The 23,958-nt window shown below is 38.5% G+C and overlaps 1 non-coding gene and 2 pseudogenes across 1 annotated transcript; all 3 read right to left on the reverse strand.

Moving 5' to 3' along the window:
- Positions 1-1,547: 1,547 nt before the first annotated feature.
- LOC117160430 (U6atac minor spliceosomal RNA) lies at positions 1,548-1,630 on the reverse strand (annotated as a pseudogene).
- A 5,081-nt stretch (positions 1,631-6,711) lies between these two features.
- Positions 6,712-6,818, reverse strand: LOC117160419 (U6atac minor spliceosomal RNA). Its single transcript, XR_004464776.1, has one exon. It is a non-coding gene; the product is annotated as a U6atac minor spliceosomal RNA (small nuclear RNA).
- A 16,744-nt stretch (positions 6,819-23,562) lies between these two features.
- LOC117160427 (U6atac minor spliceosomal RNA) lies at positions 23,563-23,662 on the reverse strand (annotated as a pseudogene).
- Positions 23,663-23,958: the final 296 nt, after the last annotated feature.

Raw genomic sequence — 23,958 nt, forward strand, 5'->3', positions numbered from 1 at the left:
CCCGGTGCCCCTTTGAACACTATTTCTGTACATAATTTACGAGGTAACGCTGGAGAGTTTTTTCCAATTTGTTAATTATTTTTATTTTACAATAACAAATTATCCGATCTTTTCGCAAAAAATCGCATTTTTCCCTTCAAAGTGTTCCAAAAAAGTGAAAAATTGAAATTTCGAAAAATCCTCCCAGCGTTACCTGGAGAAAACTGCTTCCTAACAAATGAACTTTAATTTTTTGATTTCAGATGATACAGCACCAAGTTACGAGAGGCACCGCAATTCTACTTTTTTCCGAGACACGTCCGTGAAAATTTTATACAATATACTTCGAATGTCATACTTTAGTGTATTATTGGTTTTAATAAAGAGATTCTAACTGTGTCGTCACAAAAAATTCACAGAAACATGCCTTTTTTGTACGAATTAACCTTAGCCCCCCCTTAACTCCCATAATGCCACCCCCACTTCCTTCGGTGCATACTTTCGTACCTCATTTTCTAACCAGTTTTCCCCCGTTGCTTTCTTTTGCTTCTTCTCTTTCCTTTTCTTTTTTCCCTCTATGAGCGCTTCTCTGCTGCATTTTCCTTTCATAAACTTTGTCATCTCCCTTCTCATCACTCTTTTCCTTTCTTTTCACTCCTTGTTGTACCACGCTTTCTCTCCCATACCCCATTTCCTCATCTTCACTTTCTTCTTTGGCATTGCTTCGTTTATCTTCTTTTTGATTTCAGTCCACGTTTCCTCTACTGTTCTTCCCTTGGACTGCAGGTCCAGTCTTTACATTCCTCCAGGTATTTTTCCACACTTTCGCTTGTTCATTCCCTTTTCTCCTTCTCTTCTTCTAGCTTTTCCTGGTTTTTTTATAATTCTGCCCCCCCCATCCCTATTCAACGGCATGTAGTCCGACTATGTTCTTTTTTATACTGTTACGACCTTTCGCGGAGAGACGCGACCGCTAGGAAAACGCGTCAGCGAGAGGCGTAAATTCTCGCTACGATTCTGTTATTCGACGCCGCAAAATAGTCGTTCCCCTGTTTCGATTAAGATAACAGAGGTGGTTCAATGAAGTAACACTGTATTGACAGGTGAACATAAAATAATATATTTGACAATAATATGATGAATAAATTACACAAAGTTGACTCGACCTTACGATATCTCTCAATGAATTCGTTAAACTATATGATTTTGATTTTGCTCGTCAGAGCTCTCGATGTCTAATGCTTGGCTCGTCAGAAGGGACTGATTGCCTTTCGATCATTTCTTTGTCTTGTTTGGAAGACGACCCCCCATTATGCTCGCTTCACGCCACCGCTCGCGCCTATGATCACGTATGGTTCTTCTTGTGTCGAAAACGTTACGGACAAAAATCGACGTTTCTAGGGCTCGCTGCTTGGCGACAACTATGCGCCCGTCGATACATTGTATATGATCCGGCGGGCAGATGAGACGGTCAGCCTGCGACACTGTAGGACCGCGAGCGACGGTTAGAAAATACAGCCTGTGGTAAGCATCGTGGCGTAACACCTACTTTCATGTCGATTATTGATAAAGATTATTCGCCAGTGATACCATTTATATGTGTTCCCCCTTGTCTACGGGAATGTTAAACGTCTCTCCTTTCATACTACAAAAAAATTTTTTTTTTTTTTACGTGGAGGAAATCTTCATAGACACCTTACAACCCTGTGGGGACGGGCAGAAGGTAGTGCCGGATTCTTACCGGCTAAAACCTCCACGAACGGGACAGTGTACCAGTGCGAGTTTTTATCGTCGGGCCCCTGTGTGCTTAACACCAAGCACGTTTAAAAACCAAGTACTCCCAGAAAATACACCCAGAACACACGCAAGGGAAGGGCTGGCCACTTGCCTGTTTGTATATTCTAAGAGAAATTTTGGTTTTTCCGTCCCTTTTTAAAGAGCTGGAGAGGTCTCCTTATGCCGAGGATTCGAACTCGGGACGCGTCGTCTTCAGTTCTGAGCTTCAACGAACGTAGCTGGCTGCCCCGCCGAGCTTCTAGCTGCATGGAAAGTATTTGATTCTTAATGTGGCAATGTATATCATAGGAAGTATTCTAATTAGCCTCATGAAGGAAATGTACTTTTTTCATAGCCCTCTCAAAATACAAGGGGCAAAGGTAAATAATTCCCTTAATTAAAAGTATTATTATTAAATCTATTATAAAGCCCTCAATATATTTTTGCTGCTATTATATTTCTTGTAGTAAGAGTAGTGTTGAGAGGCAAGGAGAGGATCCTGGGTGCCCTGAAAGTTCGTCAAATAGTTTATTATAGCACCTTAAAGTCTATTTTTTCTTTTTAAAAAACACATTTTTGTAAACGCGTCAAAATTTTTAATTTCACACTATTTTCTACCTTCTTTTTAGTTCTGCAGTCTGCTACAAGTAGTATACCAATAACTAATTTTTTCTACGTTAGTTTTACTCATATTGTTAAGAACGATGTAAATAAAATAATAAGAAGAGCCTATCACCAGGGACGTTCGAACGTGTACGCAAATGAATGGTCAATAGCATGAAGATTTTTAATTAAACTCTTTGCATTAAATACTTTCACGTGACATCTCCTTTCTATCAGAAAAATTTGAATTGATACTAAATAAATGAGGTTTTAGAGTGGATATGATTCTGATGTAACTATTTTCATTCGTACAACTCATATGTTATTTGTAATTGTTTTTAAACTGATTTCGAAAGTTAATAAAAAGTTGTATACTTTCTTATTTTATTTTCTGATTTGAATTTCTACAAAATTGGTCAAAGGAATTATCTTCTTTGTCGGAACTGAAAGATTAAAATATAGCACTTGTCCATTTCTTAAAAATTAATTTACATACAAAATGTTACTCATACATACATATCTGTATTTATCATATTTCTTAATCATTTTACTATTTCGTTATGGTACATTTCAATTTTTGTATTAGACATCTTTAAATTAATTGCAAAATGCTATTACTAAAATATTCATTGCTGTTCTGCAGACATACTCAATTGTGATGCGAATAAAGCACGACTTGATCTTGTCTAATCTCTTTTTCACTCTTTCTTTCTACAAATTTAATATTTGCTCCATCCAACTTGGGTCTACTGATTCAGGTATCTACATTCCTTTTCCACAGCGGTCAAATGTATTGCTTTTGAGTTCCGATTATATTGTGACAGTTTACTTACCGTGAAGAAATATCAGGTCTCGTTCCGATAGCTATACATTGGGTTGGCAATTAAGTCATTGCAGATTTTGTCATTAGGTGGTATTGACAAAATCAGCAATCATTTAGTTGCCAATGCAGTAGATCAGTGGTCTCAGTAACTGTTGGTATTCGGTCTTATCCGGTGTCAGGACCGGTACACTTCAAAACCGACGAGCTAATGACGGACACCCACCAGACGGCATGGGAGTGCACGCGGCAGCAGGGGGTCGGGGCCCAGACACAACACCCGGGGGTCCTCACTACTTCGTAAGATAACCACTTGTGTAGGGATGCGGCCGAGTTGTAAGAGCTCCAGTCTTTGAAAGTCACGGCTGGAGTTCGGAAGTAAACTGTCATTAGTGTAAACAAGATGTTAGCAAATAAATTCTCTCTTTTTTTATTTTCATCTTCCATTTCTTTTTTCACTTTACGTGATACCGGCTTCGGCGAACCTTATATGCATCTAAATCTTGTTTTAAATGCATTTAAATTTTCTTACTGGCTATTTTACTGGATCGCAACTTTCTAGGCGGTGTTTCCTTAAAATTTGTTCTTTGTATGATGTTTCCGATAATTATATCACATCCTTCTTTTTTATAACTTTTATATTTAAGGAATTATTTTTTTCCGATTCGGTTAACTCAAAGTGCTATCTCAATTTTGATGCGAGTTCTTCAACTATCTTATCATTTGTTGCTATAAAAAGTCAGCTACGTATATTCCAACGATCGGTTGCTTCTGTCCCTTAATTTATATGCACACGATTCTCCTTCAAAGTGTGTTATATAATATCCAACGGTATCCAGATTAAGGCAATCCATATGTGCGTTTTTCTAGCTCGCATACTTTGTTACCGTCGGTTATAAATCCTAGTGGTTGTTCCATATATACTCTGTCCTTTGTATTTCTGTATAAGCATGACGATTTGACGTTGGATTGCTTGATTATCATTCGATTAATCGCCGTTAGAGCCAGCATAACCCTTGCTGTGTCCAATCGTTGACAGGAGCGAATGATTGCCCGCAATTTATTCCGATTTCTAGTTACGTCCTACTGCGAGTAATCTTGCTTTGTACTTTATATTTCCTTCTTGCTAACTTTATTTATTATTTTTATTTATTATTGCGTAGTCCGTGCCTTTTGGCTTTGGACGAACTTTCGGCTTTACATCTCTTATATCTATGCCGCTTCTTATATGTCGGGTTTACATTAAAATTAGGGTTAGGGACGTGAAACGAATCTTCGTTTGGGTTACACGTTGTCGTTATGCAATAGAGAAGACATTGACTAGTGCAAATACGATTAGTATAGAACCGGACAAGTAACCGTGGTAGTTAGGTACTCGAGAAACTAATGACAATGATCCTAGGTTCAATAACGAATCCGCGGTCGACGGGATCATAGATGAACGTACTCACAAAATCTAAGTCGTACGCGTAAATTCACTGGTCGTAAGGTGTTACTCTTTTCGTCGACGAGATCGCAAGAAAGAATGCATTTCCGTCCCGATGATGCTACAGAGGAAAAACTATGATGGGGTGTGTCTAAGGACACGAGATCATCGGATTCGTCGAGAAACTGTCAAAGAACGACTCTTGACTCTTGACACTCCGGTGGCTAACCGAACATCAACGGCTGCGGTGCCGAAATATATTGATGGCCGTTAGGCCTATTGAAGTTTCCCACCCTTTCGGCTTGTCGGCATTTGCCCTTTGTCGTCGACATTGTCTGTATGTCGGTAATCTCTCCGCGGTACTATAATAGAGACGAAAAAGCTGCTGGAAAGAGAATCGTTGCGTCAGGGCCGACGAGCGTGTAATATTAATCCACATCAGAGACCAGGCCATACACCGACGGCAAGATGGTAATAACAAACTGCAGACGCAAGTATATTGCAATCAAAATCTTTTGTATCTTTTCAAGCGAATGAAACTGTATTAAAATATATTGCGAGTAAATATGTTCTGTATTTTAGTGCAGCGTGCAAAGTTTGAAAGGATATATTAATCCTTTTTTGTTATTTATACAATTGATATACAACATAACACATTTGGATATTGATCAAAAATTCATTTTTGATTGAAAATAATCTCACCTAACGCATGGAGTGCCCCTTTATATTTAACTTATTTTACTTTTCTTTTTTTGTTGTTAGGTGCTTTGCAATCTGAACACGCTTTTCCTGGAAAGAGTGCTAGACATGGCCCTATTGTCTAAAGATGGAATTTCCTCAGCCGTACAGCCGCGCCTTACGGGGCTGCGTCTGAAATTCGCAGTCTGAGTCTTAAATCCGAATTGTATGGACAACATCGATCGCCTGTCTGCACCACTCTCATAGCAACACCAGCTGAAACACGCGCCCGACGCTTGTGTTGTTACATATAGCACAGACGACTATGCTAATATCATTGACAGCAATGCCGCTATTTTCCGACAAACGAGTTTTAAGTGTTGCGTCGGGTGTTTAAATACTACGTAACTTTGTAACGATTTCGATGAACAACTGTGTAATGTGTACCTATTTTAGCGTTTATTCTCAAAACAGTTTTAATATAATAATAACCATATAGTAATATAATATAATAATAATAATAACATAATGGTGTGATATTGACTGAAATGCCGCAGATCAATAAAATATTAGTTATAATGTGTTTTCGCACGTTCGCGGGGAGACACGATCTCGAAGAAGCGCGCCAACGGGAGTAGTAAATTCCCGTTACGATTTGCTAGTCGACGCCGCGAAACGTTCGATCCCTTATTTCTTTTGGGATAATAAAAGTAGTTAAATTGATCATGACGCTGCTACTAACAGGTTATTATATATTTTCACAATCCAACAACTTCGGTGTAACACAAAATGAATGTAACACTGTATAGTAAGTTATAAATCACCGTTTATTCTAACAACTTGTAAAGAAGATAGTTACGCTGGTGCGTATGTATAAGATGAGTGAGTGACTGATCTTCGGGTGTAAACCCGGTCGGAAACCCGGTAATATATGATCATATAAATAAAATAAAACAAAATAATTAACGAACCAATTTACAAATGGAAACTTTTTACAAGCATATAAGTAACATTATGTCTAATTAAATTATAAACAGTTTACGATATTATCGCTACTCGTATAACACTTTTAATTTCATCATTCAAAGAAATATGTTTACTGAAGTTGATCCAGAATGTCAGTAGGCGCCACCTTCTAATCACCGGTATGTATCCAAGTTTTGCCTATGATTATGTTGTTCAAGTCTGGAATTTGGTAATTAATAGTGTAAATTCACTCAGTAATACTGTGTTGTATATCAAATTTTTTATCTATTTCGTTTTTGATTACACGATGTCAATGGATCAAACATCTAGATTCGCGTCTAATATATTGTTCGAAATGCAATGCTCGAAAGGATGTAGCTGTAAAGATCATTTGCCACAAGAAAAGGTTAACAGATAATCTGTGTTATCCGGAGGGATAGCGGAAGCCCTTCGCGGTCCCTCCAAAAAGATCTGATAAGTCCCGCCGAAAGGCGACCGTGCCTTACCATTTATATATGTGATCCATCCTTGTCTACGGTAGTGTTAAACATGTCTCCTTCCGTACTACAAAAAAAATTTTTTTTTTTTTTTACGTGGAGGAAATCTTCATAGACACCTCTTACCACCCTTGTGCAGACGGGTAGAAGGTAGTGCCGGATTCTTACCGGCTAAAACCTCCACGGGCGGGACGACGGTAGACTAGTGCGCGAGTGTGGCCCTCGGGCCCCCGGGTGCTTAACACCAAACACCTTTACCAAGCGCACTCCCAGAAAGTACGCCCACACCACAAGCAAGGGAGGGGCTGGCCGCTTGCCTGTTGTAAGCAGAAATTTTGGTTTTCCGTCCCTTTAATGTCGGAGTCTTACATACCGAGGATTCGAACTCGCGACGCGTCACATTCATCTCTCGGCCTTAACGACCGTAGCCAGCTGTCCCGCCGAGCTTCTAGCTCATTGGAAAGTATTTGATTCTTAATGTGGTAATGTACATCATAAGAAGTATTCTAATTAGCCTCTTGAAGGAGATGTACATTTTTCATAGCCCTCTCTAAATACAAGGAGTAAAGGTAAATAATTCCCTCAATTAAATCATTATTATTAAATCTATTATGAAGCTCTTAATAATATATTTTTGCTGCTATTATACTTCTTGTAGTAAGAGATGGCCGTTCTAAAATAATTGCTGCTTCTTCTAATGCACTTATTTTCAAGATGCCTAGCCTTGCGTTTTCCATCGCACTGGCAGAGATTTTATAACATATGGGATTAGCATAAGTTATAAATAGGTCTAATTAATAATTTGTAACAGAAGATTTTAACCTCAAAATTTACGTCCGATGCAAACGATCGAATTTGCAACAAATGACCGCAACGGCAATGGGTTAGAAGGACAAGAAAATACATATGTATGTATCCTTCTTTTGTGAAACAGAAGAACTTTATTTGTTCCTCTGCTTTTCCAACGGCACCGGAACGACGTTGATTTTCCAATCAAAAGCAATGTCTATCGTTCTCGCTTTCCTAACCAAAATTGTCCTTAACGAATCAGATCATCTCGTGACCTCAGACACACCCACCCCTAGCTTTCTTCCACCACAACATCGTCACTAAACGACTCAGTCTCCATCTTTAGAATAGGCAACACCTTTTACCGAGTTTCTACCCTTAGAACGATCGCATACTTAACGTATAAGTGTAACTAGGTTTTGCATAAAGTTATTGGAATGATTTATGTGTGTTAATTCAGTGTATATTCCATTGTGATTGCTGAATTCATAATAAAGTTTAATAAAAGCAAAATTGATAGTTGTGTTACGACTCAGCTATTTTATTTTATCATCCAACCCTCAACTATACGTGAGACTAGCCGTTGGCAGGATGATTTCTTCTTTGTTTCTATAGTTAGCTGCTACAGTTATTGTTATGGTTTTATAAACTAGTAATTTGTTGCTCATGCTCAATGTTCTTGCTGTAAGATAGTGCAACGACTTTCTCATTATCATTATGTGTTTAATGTTTTCCAGTCCAACTTATGATCCAAATACAGTACAAGGTATTTAACCGAAGTTGTTTGTTGGATTTCCTGATTTAACAATTTAATCTCAGAAGATTCTTTCTCCTTAAAAATGAAGACAATGTGCGAAAACTTGTTTGAGTTTAATTGCATTTTGTTATCTCTCGCTTAGCGTTCTATATTATATACGTGCGTTTTACGTTTCTTCTTGCTATTTTAATGTTTCCATGTTTGGATGGCATATTTTCAGATGTTCTTTTTCTTTTTTTTTTTTTATTATTTAATTTGTACTTTACAATTTGCCCACATTCCGCAAATTTTTCTAGCTTATTTTCAGATGTGAACGTAGCGAAGGAACAAGTTTCCGTTTTCAGCGTTGTTAGCAATAAACAAAATAGAAAATGGGTTCGAGGACATTTTCTTGTGGAACAGTTAAATTCTTTCAGAGAGGACACATACACTTCTAATTTTAACATACAAATACCTATTCGTAATGTGGGAGAAAATAATTCTATATGTGCTATTCAGCAGAATTGTTTCTAACTTCCTTAAAATCCTTCATTTTATCACATAATACATAAAATCATTCAATCTTTAGCGGAGGCTTTTTCCACATTGAGAAGCAACGCGGTGCAGTATTTTCCACCTTCCGTTGATCTAATTACGTCGCTGGTCATTCTGTGTATTTACTTTACTGTATTCTGATTCTTCCTGAATCTAAATTGTTGGCCTAGGATTACGTATTTAGCTTTTGGTCGGATAGCCAGCTACGCTCGTTAAAAAACAACGGAAAAACTAAACGTTATCGGCACCCACTTTTCCAAAACACACACACAAAACGACCACATGGGTCGAGAACGACTGAACAGCATTATCATCGCCGAAACAAACAAACTCAAAAATAAAATAGAACAAGGCATAGCGCAAAATAAAACAGTTTGCACATTCTCAAACGAAAACACCTCGGACAACCCCAAACAACCAGAACCAGAAATAAACTACTTTACAAATTACAGCCAACTAAATATAATATTCTCCAAACTAAACAAGAAAAAATCCTACGGCTTCGATGGCATGCCAAACATTTTGCTCAAACGCTTACCTAACAAAATAAAATGGTACTACACGGAACTCTTCAACACTGCGCTAAATAACACGTATTTCCCCGGAAAATGGAAAAAGGCCAAATTAATAGCCATTACAAAAAAATAAAGACGGTTCATCACCTGCAAACCTACGACTTATAAGCCTCCTCCCCAACATAAGCAAAGTATTGGAAATAGTCATAAACAACCCCCTAGCCTCCTTCTGCGCAATAAATAACGTAATCCCAGAAAATCAATTCAACGCAATTAGGAGAAAAACAGCAGTTACCCCATCAGCGACATCTACAGCCAGCGCAACAATTATCACGAACAACACTTTTACACCTAAACAATAAGAACAGAACTTCAAGAACTTTTTGACAAAATTAACGATTACTACTACACATGGAAACTAAAAATTAATGCATCCAAATGCGAAACCATACTGTTTAGACCCAAGTCAAGTGAAAAAGGCCCAATAGAAAGAGAACACTCTAAAAAAATTCCAATTAAGAGAAAAAGCAAACGAAGGGGAGCTCATACCACACAAAAATTACGTAAAATATCTAGGCGTAAATATAGACGACAAATTAAACTGCAAGCAGCACCTCGAAATTCAACTCTCCAAAGTCAGCAAAGCATTCTAGAAAACAAAAAGATTATTCTACACCAAGCGTCTCAACAGCAAAGTAAAAATCCTGTGCTACCAAGCACTAATCAGACGGATCATAACCTATAGCTGCCTAATCTGGTACAACATATCAGCTTCCCTGATGGAAAAAATTCGCATATTCGAAGGAAAATGCATCAGGGCTTGCCTGAGTACTTACAGATTCGAACACAGCAGATTCAAGAAATACGTCAAAAATAAAAGAATCTACGACTTAGCCAACAACCACCGCATCGACTGCCACATCTTAAAACAAGGACATAACCTAACAAACAAACACACACCACACTAAAGAAATAAATCAATCAAATTCGAAGATGGTATCCCACTGGGGGTAACCATACACATGTTATATTAATATACCACTAAGCTATAATATTTTACCAAATGTCCTACTGGACAAATTGTAAAATGTAAATAAATAAATAAAAAGAAAAGCATCTTAAAACTAACAAGGAGCCACTTCGCGCAAGCTGCAAAGATAAAACAAAATAATTTAATCTTCGGTTGCTTATTTCCAAACGATTCGTATTACAAAAATACACTGACAACAGGTTAGGTCCCCCCCCTCCCTCCGCCCGAAGCGTTTTTATACCTAGACGAAAGAAACTATCTCCAAGACCAAAATAATATCCCAATAATATACCATATAAAAAGAAAGATAGGGATTAAAACAATACTCTACGAGAAGAACTTAAATGGACAAACCGTAGACACTAGGTGGAGATACAACATGGCCCATCCCCAAAAAGACACAGAAGACAATCACAGAAAAAACATAAAAAAATTGGTGGATACCGAAACCATAATAAAAAAGAGAATAACAAGAGAAAGAGCCACAAAACGGCAACGCTCAAATCTCCCTCCGTATAAAATAGTGTGAATATTGTAAACTTTGTAAATATTGCAAATAATTCTACAGGACACCCCTCCCTTCCCGCCCCGTCCACCCTCACCGACCCCTTTCCAAAATCCCACAGCCCCTCCGAAACCGAATAAACTAACGAACTGTCCTGTTTTTGCGACCAGGTTTTCAGGACAGAGATAGAAAGAAAAAACTACATGGTATATAAGCTCCGCTCTATAGCGACTTAAATCCAATTTATATATTGTAAAGCTAAAAAAATGTAATTCCGACATACAAAATATTGTATGCCTATGTCGTACCGTCATGTATCGGTACTTTTGCCTAAACAGGCCCACAACCAAAGTTCATTGTTTATGGTGAACAGCATGCCAATGTAACATTCTGTTAAGGTATAGAGAGGAATCGGAAAAGTAAACGATTTACTTTATTCACAACAGCTATACATATATATGTCGGGTTTACATTAGAATTAGAGTTCGGGGCGTGAAACGAAACTTCATTCGGATTATACATTGTCGTTATGCAATAGAGAAGACATTGACTAGTGCAAATATGATTATTATAGAACCGGACAAGTAACCGTGGTAATTACATACTCGAGAAACTAATGACAATGTTCCTAGGTTCAATAACGAATCCGCGGTCGACGGGATGATAGATGAACGTGGTCACAAAATCTAAGTCGGACGCGTAATATTCACTGATCGTAAGGTGTTACTCTTTTCGTCGATGAGATCGCAAGAAAGAATGACTTTCCGTCCCAACGATGCCACAGAGGAAAAACTACGATGGGGTGTGTCCAAGGACACGAGATCATGGGATTCATCGGGGATAGTCTTCGTTCGGAAAGTAAGGGAAATTGACGTTGCTGCTAATTGGTCAATCTCCATATCGATAGTTAGAAAAAGATGCTAGCCACGTTCCGCGACTGGCTGTCGCCTCGAGCCCAAGCTCATTATCACAAATCTCGAACAAATACAATCGGATCGAAAGACGACGATTGTTTAATTACGCCTATGATAGAATTTAGATTACGGTGTTAGGGGATTATCCCGAAGTTCCAAAGGGGAGGCTTCGATGTCCTTTCATGTCCGACATATATTACACTCTGAAGACCTCGATAACCTTCTTACGCGCACGATTCTTGTCAACAGACTATTCTAATAGATTCTTCTAACAGCTACCAATCGTCTTTTGTCTCAACTGAGCCCTGCACGTCCTCTGACGCTTACGCACACATTCACATGTACAGTGTAAATGTATCATCTACCTGACACATTCATCTACTGGTCAATAAACATTATAAAAAAAAAAGCTACACTCGTTATGGCCCGGGATTGAAGACGTCGCATCGTGAATTCGAATCCTCGCCCTGGATATATTTCCAAAGGATGGAAAACCCAAAATCTCTCTCAAAAGCTAATATACGACAGAGGTAAGCCGGAGCGCTCCCATGCGCGTTGTGTTCGTACTTTCCGCGAGTGCTTGGTAGAGTTGCTTGGTAAGCACCCCAGGGCCGACGACCACTCACACTTCCGACCATGTTTCTACCATTTTGACTGTGGAGATCTTAGTCGGTAAGAGTCCGGCCGACACACTACCTTCTGCCGCCGCCCTGTAACGCCCGGCCAACACGATGGTGAGATAAGAAGTTGTCTATGAGACTTCCTCCACGAAAAAAAAAGAAAAAATAAAAAACACAGGCAATCACTAACAACTGAAACGAAAGGACAAAAAGAAAGAAAAACATAAAAATAACAAAAAAGAAAGAAAAGAAAAAACAAAAGAAAAGAAAAAAAAATTGTTTTTTAATGCGGCCGAGGGAGATGGTGGTCTGGTGGCCCTGGACCGCTCCGCACCGCCAGCCGTGGGTCGCGACTTTCAGGGAGGTGGCGCTAGCGGCAATGGCGTCCGCTAGCGCCAAATTAATCAGTTAGGAAACTTTTAGGAGAGTGCACCAGCCGTAAGTTGCAAGAGGTTCTGTGGCATTCCATTTTAGTCGGTAAGAGTCCAACACTGCTATGCTGCTGCAGCACCAACAAAGCGTCCATGAGCATTTCTCCACGTACAAAAAAGAAAGGGATTTAGCTATTATTTCATCCATTCATCTTTTGTCAATTGTCTTCTCTACTATTTTGGATGTTGGATTCCATAGTATGGATCGAAGAATCGAATAGTTTTAATATCAACATATACATTCAAACTATAATACATTAGGTTGGCAACTAAATGATTGCGGATCTTGTCATTACCACTTAATGGCAAAATCCGCTATCACTTAGTTGCCAATCCAATAGTACACGATTCCTCTTGTTTCTATCCTATCCATGGCTTGCAGAGAATTTCTGGAAAAAGAAAGTTGGCTTGTCTCGTCGATAGCTGGTTATGGAATGGTTGGAAGAGTTTTTGTAAAATTCCTGTGTGGGAAAATATAAGAAAGGTTAAAAGCCTGACGCTGCTGGTGGTGTCTCTGATCCTCGTATGATTCAACATTTACGTTCGGCTTAAAGCCATCCGTTCTTAAACGTTGGTGGAAAAAATGATCCTGGTTAAATACTACATAACAAGGTAAGACACGACACAACATACGATTAACAGATTCAAAGAAAAGCCAGAATACAATATAGATATAATTGGAAGGAAAGTTACTGGTTATAAGCGGATGGTGGTATTAAATACTTATTTGCTTTTTCTAACACTATCTGTGCACGTTTCCATATCTGTGGAAAATTCCCTAGCCTGAAAATAAAAATCTTACTCCTTTGTCCGGAATTTCTTTTAATATCTTTGCTGTTATTATATCGTATTCAGGTCTTTTCCGTTGTTTCTTTAAGTTTTTGATTATTGCTTTCTTTTATCATTTCTGCTTAAAATTTGTTACTCGTTAATGCAGTCGATATTTGGTTCTTGTATGTTTAAACATTGTTAGCCATTTGACTATAAACCGAATAATAATATAAATGGATACTAAATGGCTGGTGATAATTGAAAGAAATAATTTTTTTGCAGCTCCTTCCTTACAATCCAATATTTGTAGCTTGCCGGATGATTGTTTCTGCAATTTGCACAGATTACCTTTATTATTTTTTTACATATGAGCAATTAATCGAGAGACACATACCTGAACATTTGACACGAGTCGGTAATTTATTACAATAATTTTTCGTGCGTCCATGTCGTTCACACACTGTTACGCCACGAAGCTTACCACCGGCTGTATTTTCTAACCGTCGCTCGCGGTCCTACAACGTCGCAGACGGATCGTCGCGGCTCCCCGCCAACAAACATTGTAGTGGCAAGCGCATGGTTCATTAAGCAGGGCGACCTCCAGCAACGTGGACTCGTGACCGTTATTTTACCTCGCGTAAAAGAATGTGGCGTGATCCGAACGTAGTGGGGGTCGCCTTCCTGAAAAGACGAAAATAATCGAAGGGCGGGCAGTTCCTTCTGACGAGTCAAACGTGACACTTCGACAATCTGACGAGCAAACGAATTTATCTAGAGATCAAAGTCGAGCCAAAATTCTGTAACATCTTCATCATATTATTGTAAAATATATTGTTCTATGTTAACCTGTTAATACAGTGTTACATTCATTAAACCACCTCTGTTATCCTAAACGAAACAGGGGAACGACTATTTCGCGGCGTCGATTAACATGATCTCGCTGACGCGTTCTCCTAGCGACCGCGTCTCTCCGCGAACGGTCGTAACACACACTGTGGAATATTATTATTAGCTCTTGGCGTTTTTACTTTTATGAACGTATCACATACCGTCTTATTCACGTTCAGAGAGAAACATTGACAATGGTGTTAAAGCGACACTTTCGCTTAAGTAAATTACGTTGTGTAGCGTGTGTCTCCTTCCCAATAGATCTGTTTTGATATATTTTATGTCAAGTTTTGGGTGTTTAATTTACTTATAATTCTCAATGAGAATTGATTGTGAAAAGTCTACCAAATAAGAAAAAAGTTTTGGGTATAATTCTTTTATTGTAACCTGAAACCTTTTAATATCTTTGCTTAGTAGGTATAATAATTTACATTTTTATTTTTTGGAATATTTCTTACTATCCTGTATGCGTCTGAATCGAGCTCTTGTAATTTCATTTGTTCTTCCAATTGTTTCGTTATATGTTTTTTGGTTCTTATATGTAGTTTTAACGTTTCCTTGTCTTATTTAATTTACATTACATTTAATGTATAGTGTGTGATATAAAAGTAGAATGATTTTATAAATTCTCATCACTGATGTTTTGTAGTTCGTTGTGGAGTGCCGAAGCGTGCAGACGTGTCTCTAGTGCCCAGCGTAGTCCGAAAACAACACGTGTCGCCCAACCGTCGAAAGAGAACACAGCTAGGTGTTCCTTACCCTTTAGGGAGAAGAAATCCCACGCACCTAACCCCAACCCGAATACTAGCCTCACAGCCTCACGACTAGTTGTTCATTCCGAATTAACTAGCTCGATGATACCCCGTGCTACCCCCCCGTGGCAGAAGTGTAGCAGAACTCTCCGCACTAACGACGCTAATACTACAAAGAAAAGGAAAATAGAAACAGCAACGCAAATAAACACACACAACAGGTTCGCCGTATTGGAATCCTCAAACGACGCCATGGAAATCGTAGAACTGCCACCAAACCAACACTCACAGAGAATCCCCCCTCCCCCACCAATATTTGTGAACGACATCATTGACATACAGACAATGATCAAGTCCCTAGAGAGAGATATCAGCAAGGAGGAATATAACCTTAAGATAAGCAACAATAAAGTAAAAATACTGCCGACGAACCCAGAAGCTTACAGAAAACTCACCAAGACACTCAGGACCCTGAACGCCAACTTCCACACCTACCAACTCAAACAGGAAAGGCCTTTCCGGGTGGTCCTACGAAACGTACACCACTCAGCAGACATAGACGTACTCAAATACGAACTCTCAAAACTCGGCCACGAAGTCATCAACGTAAGTAATATAAGGCATAGAGTCTCGAAAGACCCGTTATCCTTATTCTTCCTAGACATTAAACAAAAGCCGAACAATAAGGAAATCTACAACATCAGTCGCCTAATGAACGCGATAGTAAAGATCGAACCACCGCTCGTGAAAAAAGAAATGGTGCAATGCAAAAGGTGCCAAAGGTACGGTCATACGCAGAAATACTGCAACCATACTTTCCGCTGCGTTAAATGCGCAGGCACTCACTCCACTGACCAGTGCGCCAAATCACCGGAAACCCCAGCGAAATGCATCCACTGCCAAGGGGACCACCCTGCCAACTACAAAGACTGCCCAGCATATAAAACACTATACACGAACAGGTACCCTAAGCTCAGAGCAAAAGAGGTATCCAACCAAACACCCAGCCCACCGAAATTCACGACTACCCCAACCCCCTCAACCAACCAAACACCCAGTCCTACCAAATTCATCTCCACCTCAACCTCCTATGCCCAAGCAGTACAAGGCATCCAAAATAACCCGAACAGCCAAAGGTACTTTCCCCAAAACAGTGTCCCCAACCCACCTAACACAGACAACTCCTCAAGGCTTGAAAAGCTAATAGAGAAACAATCAGAGCAAATAAATCACTTGCTATCGCTACTAACACTCATCGTGGAAAAATTAGCACGCCCCGACTCAAAATAAAACCAAGGCGCATAGCACTCTGGAACGCCAACGGTCTAGCGCAACACAAACTTGAACTAGAACTCTTCTTAAAACACCAGCAAATCGACGTAATGCTCGTATCGGAAACCCACTTCACCGACAAGAGCTACCTGAAAATAAATGGTTACAAATTCTACCATACCCAACACCCCAGCGGAAAGGCCCACGGTGGCACCGGAATAATAATCAAAGCAAGTATTAAGCACTACGAACTTCCATCATTCCAGAAAGACTACCTCCAAGCAACAAACGTAGCAATAGAAGACTGTCATGGCTCAATCACCACCTCAGCAGTATACTGCCCTCCCAGACACTCCATCGCCAAAGAAGACTTTGATAACTTTCTGGACACCCTGGGCAATAGATTCATAGTTGGAGGAGACTATAACACCAAGCACATCCAATGGGGCAGCAGACTGGTTACAGCAAGAGGCAAAAACCTCTTAAACAGCATAATAAACAACAACTACCTCACCACATACGAACCCACATACTGGCCCACTGACACCAACAAAATACCCGACCTTCTCGACTTCTTCATAACTAAAAATATCCCATCAAGACACGTCCAGATCAACTCCTCGGCTGATCTCTCCTCTGATCATTCTCCCGTGATAGCAACAGTCAGTTCAACAATCATCGAGAATACACCTAATGGCTCCATTCACAACCAACACACCAACTGGCAGCTCTTCAGAGAAGTCTTTACACACTCAACCTCAGCCTTCACCCCACTAAAAACAAAGGAAGATATCGAAGCAGCCACGGAATACTTAAACACGAGCATAATAAACGCAATCCGCCTCTCCACACCGACAAAGCCATCCAACAGCAAACAAGAATATCCCCAATACATACTAAAAAAAATAGCAGAAAAACGTAGACTAAGAAGAGTATGGCAGACCCATAGAACACCGGAGGACAAACGCAAACTTAACAACGCAACTAGAAAGCTATCCAGAACCTTAAAGAACTATAAAAACGACTGCTTCCATAAATACCTCGCCAGCTTATCCCCCACAGCCGACGCCAACTACTCACTATGGAAGGCCTCCAGGAAACTCACACGCCCCCCACAAATAATCCCACCTATCCGCCGTCCGCAAGGTAGATGGGCGCGAAGCCCTACAGAAAAAGCCGTTCTGTTTGCTAAACACTTGTCAAAAGTATTCAAACCCCATTCCCCCAAAGCCGCCGCGGACGTTACCGAATACCTGCACACCCCCTTCCAAATGTCCCCTCCTATCGAACCCTTCTCCTCTGCAGAGACTATAGAAACAATCAGTCGCCTAAACCCCAAGAAAGCAGCAGGACACGACCTAACAGGCAATAAAGCAATCAAGGAACTTCTCACAAAAGGGATAGCACTCATCACATCGATTTTTAATGCTATCCTTCGCCTGGAACACTATCCTAAGGCCTGGAAAATCTCATTGATTACCCTCATCCCTAAACCCGGTAAACCGATATACGAAACCAGCTCCTATCGCCCAATCAGTCTTTTACCTACCCTGTCCAAACTATTCGAGAAGATGCTCACGAACCGACTCCTTCCAATCCTAGAGAACTTGAAAACACTCCCAGATCACCAATTCGGCTTCCGAAAACATCATTCTACAGTAGAGCAAATCCACCGCTTAACTCATACGATCAGCCAAACACTCGAAAAGAAAAAATATTGCTCAGCGGTTTTCCTAGACATCCAACAGGCATTCGACAAAGTATGGCATGAAGGGCTACTATACAAGATTAAAAAGATCCTACCTCACCCCTACTACTCCATCCTAAAATCTTACCTAACCAATAGACAATTCATGGTTAAATGCCTAGACGCCACTTCCGCAACATTCCCAATAGAAGCCGGCATACCCCAAGGTAGTGTCCTCGGACCCCTACTGTACTCCATCTACACTGCCGACCTACCTATATCAAACGATATAACAATAGCGACATGGACATGCCCCTGGATAGGAGACTAACGTGGAAGACACACATCTCAGATAAAACGAAGCAACTAAAGGACAAACTAAAAAGACTCTATTGGCTCACGGGCGGACGCTCCAAACTAAACATACAGAATAAAATTACCCTCTACAAGACCGTAATAAAACCTGTCTGGACCTACGGAATCCAACTATGGGGAACAGCAAGTAACTCCAACATCGAAATACTCCAACGCTTTCAATCGAAAACGCTAAGATCCCTAATTGACGCACCTTGGTATGTAACCAATGAAACAATACACCGCGACCTCAAGATACCCACCGTCAAAGAGGAAATAGCAAAATATAGCGACAGATATAGCAAAAGAATCAACAAACACCGAAACCCCCTAATCACTGGACTACTCGATACGACGGACCAGATTCGCAGGCTGAAGAGGCACTACCCGCTAGACCTAAACGTTAGATTCATTTAATTATCCAAATTAAGCATTTGCACTTACTTATAATACTTATAAATTATACCTATCTATAATAAGTATTAACTTATTGTAAATAAACAGCCATGTCACTGCGCCACGCCAGAAAAATTACTGAAAATTCTCAACGCGAGAATTGATTGTAATTTCAACAAATAAAAAAAAAAAAAACTGATGTTTTGTAATGTTATACATCTATTTGACGTTTACGAATCTTCTAACCACTTAATATTGGTTTTCACGTTAATTAGTCTTATTTTCGTACGTGAATTCTCCAAATCTACTTTTGTTCCTCTTTTCCTTTTTAGTGTGGGAAGCTTCCATTGTACATTGATAACTTTTTGTTGTTGCAAAACAAGTTTTTTCCTAAAAAATGTCAAAGTTTTTCAAGTATTTCTGAATAATATTTTTGTATTTGATAAATTTACAAATTTATATCTCCTCTTAACATTTAACGCTCCAAGTGTGCCTCTCAAGCACCACCTATGTGCGGTGCGGTGCGGTACCTTTTTTAAAATCTGGTACTTAAAAACTTTTTTCCTTTTTTTTTTTAATTGAAAGAATTTTACAACCAATTCTCATGGAGAATTATAAGTAATAGCTTTTAATTATAGTAATAGCCGATTAATAGTCTATCAGTCGGTAAGTGTCGACGACAAAAAAGCGATTATTCGGCTATCGGTCGGTAAAGTGTTAAAAACTTGCAAATCGAAGTATAATGAGAATAAGTTGGAGTTGTCGGTCGATATTCACAATTAAAAGTGGGAGCGTTAAAGGTTAAAAATGAGAATAATTAACGTTAAATTTCTATTTGTGTTCAAAATTTTAATCAACTTATTCTTTATATATTCTTTATATATATATGTCGGGTTAAGATCGGAATTTTGGGCGCGTGATAACTCTTCGCGTGGACTAGCCATCGTTTCACAAAGCCGAGATTATATGTACACGTATATACAAGACTATCACTAAGCTTAACAAATAATTAAGTCTAATGAATAATAAATTTGATAAACAATGAAGTTAATGAATAATATGATTTACGAATAATGAATTTAATGTACACTATTAACAATGTTTTTGTTGGGTTCAAACGAATCCACGGCCAACGAGATAACTCTTTACTAAGCGTAAAAAATAATCTTAGGCGCAAAATACGATTGACGAAAATACTCGATGCGTCACTCTCCAAGGCAATCGCACGAATGCCAGCCTCGTCTGCAATTCGATACGCACTCGTTAGAAGCATCGAAAAGTTCGGAACGCCGTTGCTAGGTAGTTTCTGCCTGGAGTTTGTTTATTGATACAATGTATGTCCCATTGTCTCGGCACCTTCGAGGTAACCTCACACGTGGCTAGGCCCGCTCTAGAGGGCGCATGCCGCCACGATCACACTTCTCGGAAAACCCATACAACCACTCCAGACCTCCCTTAGGCAAAACGTTTATCTCGTGACCGTGGCTACGTTCGGCGACCAATTGTCACCTCGAACCCAATCTCGCTATCACAAATTTTAAACAATTACAGCTATAATAAAATATAGGCTAAAGTACTAGAGGATGTTCCCAAAATTTCCAAGGAAAGGCTTCGGCTTTCCTTTTACCTCCGACATATACATATATACGTATGTAAGTATACACACGTATACATATAATATCAATTACGATGCTTATAATGACAATAATACTACTTATAGTTTCTGTCTTCATTTCTAGTTATAAAATACATTTCACTGTTAGTGTCAAAGATTGAAATATCATATTTGCATAATTTCTTACACTTCGATACAGGTAGGAAAACATTGCCATCTCTGCAGAAAAATTATTTCAGCTGTATTTTAAATAGTAATAATTTAAATTCTATTTTTCATCTATATTTTTTATTTTCATTTATTTTTTATTTCTATCATTTTTGTTTATTGCAATGAAGTTATCATATCAAACTATTTGTGAAAATTATATACAATGAAGATAATAGTATACACGACGAAATAGAAAATTTTGTTTAAAATTTGTCATCATGTCATGTTAGATTGTATGAATATGTATCGAAAAGATAACATTTTTCTTTTTTTTTTATTTGGAAGAATTTTACAATCAATTCTCTTTGAGAATTATAAGTAAATTATTCTGGTGTGGTATAACTTGAATAATAAATGTTTATCGTATGTTTGATTCTGGTTGAATCTAATGCTTAATTCTAGAAAACATAACATGTATGTAGATTAATTATTTTTCAAAACGTACACTATAAATATCTGTGCAAAATTTTTCATGATTTCCTATGAATTAATATATTTTGAAATCTGTCGGAATTAACTAAATATTTTTGCTTCTTTCGTAGATTCTGCAGATGTATTAAGGGAATGCCCTGAATTAGAATGTTCTAAAACAGCGTCTTTTTGTGATTTTTTTTAGAAGGGTAAGAAAGAAACGAATTTGTTGAATTTTGAGATATGATTTTATATATATTTAACGAACACAAATCTTTTTTTAAGTAAAAAGAAAAATTATAACAGATTTCTAATCCTATTTCATGAGCTGCAGTTTTCAATCGGCGTGAAAGATCCACCTCGTAATTCTTGACTGAAACGAAAAACCAAAAAAGGATTAAAATTATTATATATTCTCCTTCTCGATGAACTAAAAAAGTTCATCAAACAGTTTATTTAAATAATTGTTATAGCACCTTAATGTTTATTTTTTCTTTTTATAAGACACATTTTTTTCTTTAAACCCGCTAAAATTTTTAATTGCACGCTATTTTCTGCCCTTTTTTTATCTCTGTTATTGTTGTTATCTTGTTATCTTATTACATTCATCCATGCATTTTTACTCTCTATTCCGAGATAAATCTCAACAGCTTTTGATGTACAGAAAACGAATATTTAGAAAAATATAAATGTGTGTAAAAATAAGAATGATGTAATGTATGGTAATAGTGTAATACTAAAACATTAATGTTTTTCGATGCTTCAATTATAGATTATTGAAAGTATATTGTTAAGTAAAAAAGATTGGAAAAATATGAAACCAACACCACTTCTTGGATAGTTTCTGTGAGCGTTGTTACTGCTTGATCGATGTGTTCGGGTGTTTTCAGTGGGATGTTGCAGTTGATTTTGCTCTCTATTATTTCTTTGCTCTCTATTATTTCTTTGCCATTTGGTGGTTTTATTGCATAGCTTCTCTGTGCTGCTGTAAAGTATTGGTTTGTTTCTGTATGTAATTATTATGGGCGTATGGTCGAAGGTAAGCTCGAGGCTGGGTGCTATGTTTAGTTTATTTCTGTTTAGATTTATAACGGGCCCTCGAGCTAGCTGAACATGTACTGCGGAGACGCATCGACATCTGGCAATCATCTTACTCGAAGAATAGGGTCTGCGTGTGGCGAGCTACCGGACAGAGGCAGTTGGAATGTTTACTGTTGAGTGTTACAACTATTTCCTTTTCAAGGAGAGCTATAGAATTATTCCATGCCTTTGTTAGACAAAGCGTTCATCCCGTGACCGCGGCTACGTTCGGCGACTGGCTGTCGCCTCGAGCCCAAGCTCATTATCACAACTCTCAAACAATTACAATCGGATTGAATAACTACAATTGTTTAATTACAGCTACAGTAGACTCTAGGTTACAATGTTAGGGAATTATCCAAAATTCGAAAGGCTCCGGTGTTCTTTCATCTCCGACATATATAACCTTGGTTATGAATATTTTAAATCGGCACAATAATTGTTAAAAGTATATATCAAACATTTGTCGTACAGTAATACGCATGATCGGTAAATATTTCTTATGCTAATCTATAAATCTAAGGAATCTCAGAAAATAAATGCTTTAGATGGAATATATCCGGATTTGCAGATAACTTCTAGATACTGTTCAGTTTGAAAACAAAGACAAGGAATATATGGATTATGTGGAACATCTCGTATCTTATTCCAAAAATTACGAGCTGATGTGGTACATTCTACGTGTTAGTTGGTTTATTAAAGAGAGGAGTGATAAAAATGTAACAGTCAGTGTATATTAAAATCACTTTAAATACAAGTACAAAGATAGTGTATGCCAGTTGTAATAGTCGCACCTTCAACTCTACGCTTGCTATTCCACTGTATGACCTGTTATAATGATCGTCCTAGAAAGGACGTTCGTCTATTCGTATCGAACGATGGCATTATAAAAATTTCAAATGTCACTCCGGATGACGATTAGAAAGAACGACGATAATGTTTTGTTCGGAATTTGTTTACCTTTAGACCTAGCAGAGCAAAACAACGTTGTCACTCCAAGGCACAACAATACGATCCGCCTTAAACGTATGTAAGTACATCTCTGACAATCGTCTGTTCCAGTAGCAAACTGTAGACGCAAGTATATTGCAATCAATTTCGATCATGTTTAAGAAATGTCGACAAACTCTTTTGTGTCTTTTCAAACGAATGAAACTCTATTAGAATATATTGCGAATAAATGTGTTCTGTATTTTTGTGCAGCATGCAAAGTTTAAAAGGATATATTAATCCTTTCTTCTTATTTATACAATTGATATACAATATAACACGTTTGGATATTGATCAAAAATTCATTTTTTATGAAAATAATCTCACCTAACCATTTATATATGTGTTCCATCCTTGTCTACGGGAGTGTTAAGCATGTCTCCTTCCGTACTACAAAAAAAATTTTTTTTTTTTTTTTACGTGGAGGAAATCTTCATAGACACCTTACAACCCTGTGGGGACGGGCAGAAGGTAGTGCCGGATTCTTACCGGCTAAAACCTCCACGGGCGGGACGACGGTAGACTAGTGCGCGAGTGTGGCCCTCGGGCCCCCGGGTGCTTAACACCAAACACCTTTACCAAGCGCACTCCCCGAAAGTACGCCCTCACCACAAGCAAGGGAGGGGCTGGCCGCTTGCCTGTTGTAAGCAGAAATTTTGGTTTTCCGTCCCTTTAATCTCGGAGCCTTACAT

Source organism: Bombus vancouverensis, chromosome 18 (assembly GCF_051014615.1).
Source record: "Bombus vancouverensis nearcticus chromosome 18, iyBomVanc1_principal, whole genome shotgun sequence".
Classification (NCBI taxonomy): Eukaryota; Metazoa; Arthropoda; class Insecta; order Hymenoptera; family Apidae; genus Bombus; species Bombus vancouverensis.